Source organism: Arachis ipaensis, chromosome B08, assembly GCF_000816755.2.
Source record: "Arachis ipaensis cultivar K30076 chromosome B08, Araip1.1, whole genome shotgun sequence".
NCBI lineage: Eukaryota > Viridiplantae > Streptophyta > Magnoliopsida > Fabales > Fabaceae > Arachis > Arachis ipaensis.
The window spans coordinates 75,217,453-75,220,273 of NC_029792.2; the positions used below are offsets into that span (position 1 = coordinate 75,217,453).

Here is a 2,821-nt window from a genome sequence, read left to right on the forward strand (position 1 = left end):
GTAGAGACAAGCAGAAAAATTCCTGGTTATTGCTTAATAAAAAGATCATCTAATAAATTATCAAAATATATAAAAAGTAATTCAATGGGAAAATACATCAGCAAACAGCATCCAAAGTGCTGTTATAGAACATACCGTGTGAAGGAATATTGGAACAGTCCCTCTGGTGTCAAGTTTGGTGTCAGGGAACAGTAGAAGACACCAGTCAGCTTCAACGCATATGCAGCCCCTTTCCCTAGTTGGGTCAACACATTAGTAGCTTTGCTGCTGAAGTAATTGATCCAATAAAGTCAAAATAATACCCAAGAATAAAAAACTGAAACGGTTGGAGGGAAGAGCAAGTTACCGTCTTGAGTGTCGATGAAAAACCCAATGGAGGAACCTCAGATGATTTTCCCCTTTCATATTTTTGTTTATAGACCTAACAGCATTAGCAAACTCAGCTCAAAGAATAGTTTCTCGTGGTTTCTTCTCATGTGTCTTGAACAAAAAAATGAAAATCAGAAAACATTCTAGTTTAGAGGTTAGACACAACCGAGAAATTCAATATTCCTAATTGTTCATTAGAAATGGGAAACTGCCTACCTTAATCAAGTTCAATATGATAATTGGATTTCCATATCTCTTAACAAGATTTTCAAAATGAAGCCTTGTGGCTTCAAAGGTGTTGTCCTTCTTTGATACTAGAAAAAGAAAAAAGAAGCAAAAAAGCTCCCAGAAAAAATTACACAACAAGCAAGCCATAACAAGCAAAGAATAGTTGCTTCCATATCATACATATAATGTCAGGTTTTTTGTTCAATGGAAAGGCTTCTTGAGACCAGAATAGAGGGATTGAATCTCGGATCTGCACCACGGAACTTATTTTCATCGGGCTTCCATCACGAGCATCTGCAAAGACTATCTGCTCTGTCTCAACATCATTAGCTACTCTTCCCTTTTCATTCACTCCTCGTTTCAGATATCTGCATCACAAGATACAACAAGCAAGGAAAATGTGAAGAAATAAGTAAGATAAAAATGCCAAAATTTGCAGGAAAATGCCAAGTTTCTGGGTGATAAATCACCCGTTTACATGCATTTCATGGATTGAAGTACTTGGTAGAAACCAGTAAAAAAAACCTCAATTAGAAAAATTAAAATGTAAACAGAAGCAGATGTATATCTTCAATGACTGCAAGTGTAAAGAATTGAAACAGAATGTAGCTTTATCATGTGACAAACTCATATAAAGGATTGGAAAAGTACAAACCTTGTCCCGGCATAGTGCCACGAGTGCCTAACAATGATAGTCAAGTGAAAATCCCTGCTAGAAATAGAAAGTTTGATCTACATAGTGGTGCACGAAATTGTGATTCACACTTTTCACAACTCCGCACAACTAACTAGCAAGTGCACTGGGTCATCCAAGTAATACCTTACGTGAGTAAGGGTCGATCCCACGAAGAATGTCGGCTTGAAGCAATCTATGGTTATCTTGTAAATCTTAGTCAGGAGATTAATGATAAAAATTACTTTTGTTTATGAAAACTAAATAACATGAAATAAAGGTTACTTGTTGTGCAGTAATGGAGAACAGATTGAGGTTTTGGAGATGCTCTGTCTTCTGAATCTCCGCTTTCCTACTGTCTTCTTCTTCACGCACGCAAGACTCCTTCCATTCCATGGCAAGCTGTATGTTGGTGGATCACCGGTGTCAATGGCTACCATCCGTCCTCTCAGTGAAAATGGTCCAAATGCACTGTCACCGCACGGCTACTCATCTGTCGGTTCTCACTCATGTTGGAATAGGATCCATTGATCCTTTTGCGTCTGTCACTACGCCCAAAACTCGTGAGTTTGAAGCTCGTCACAGTCATCCCATCCCAGATCCTACTCGGAATATCACAGATAAGGTTTAGAATTTTCAGATCTCAGGAATGGCCGCCAATAATTCTAGCCTATACCACGAAGACTCTGATCTCACGAATTCGAATGCTCTGTTGTCAGGAGATGCAATCAAATACGTGAACCAGGAATCAAAGAGATACACACTCAATCTAAGGTAGAACGGAAGTGGTTGTCAGGCACGCGTTCATGGGTTGAGGATGGTGATGAGTGTCACGGATCATCACATTCATCATGGTTAAGTGTGAGTGAATATCTTAGAATAGAGACAAGTGTGTTTGAATAGAAAACAGAAGTAATTGCATTAATTCATCGAGACACAGCAGAGCTCCTCACCCCCAATCATGGAGTTTAGAGACTCATGCCGTTGAGATACAATGTAAAACGTGAAAATGTCATGAGATACAAAATAAATCTCTAAAAGTTGTTTAAATACTAACTTAGTAACCTAGGTTTATAGAAAATGAGTAAACTACGATAGATAGTGCAGAAATCCACTTCCAGGGCCCACTTGGTGTGTGTTGGGACTGAGACTTGAGCTTTACACGTGCCTAGGCTGTTTCTAGAGTTGAACGCTAGGTTGTAACTTGGTTTGGGCATTTAACTCCAACTTGTAACCTGTTTCTGGCGTTTAACGCCATAATGGATAACGCCAGTTTACGTCGTTTATCTTTGAGCAAAGTATGGACTATTATATATTACTGGAAAGCCCTGGATGTCTACTTTCCAAAACAATTGAGAGCCACCAATTGGGCTTCTGTAGCTCTAGAAAATCCATTTCGAGTGTAGGGAGGTCAGAATCCAACAGCATCTGCAGTCCTTTTTCAGCCTCTGAATCAGACTTTTGCTCAGGTCCCTCAATTTCAGCCAGAAATTACCTGAAATCCCAGAAAAACACACAAACTCATAGTAAAGTCCAGAAATGTGATTTTTA

The 2,821-nt window shown here is 39.0% G+C and overlaps 1 long non-coding RNA gene across 1 annotated transcript; it reads right to left on the reverse strand.

Moving 5' to 3' along the window:
* Nucleotides 446-1,290, reverse strand: LOC107611137. The gene is made up of 4 exons (XR_002351706.1): nucleotides 1,253-1,290; nucleotides 778-965; nucleotides 586-683; nucleotides 446-480 (listed from the first exon to the last, which is right to left on the reverse strand). It is a non-coding gene; the product is annotated as an uncharacterized LOC107611137 (long non-coding RNA).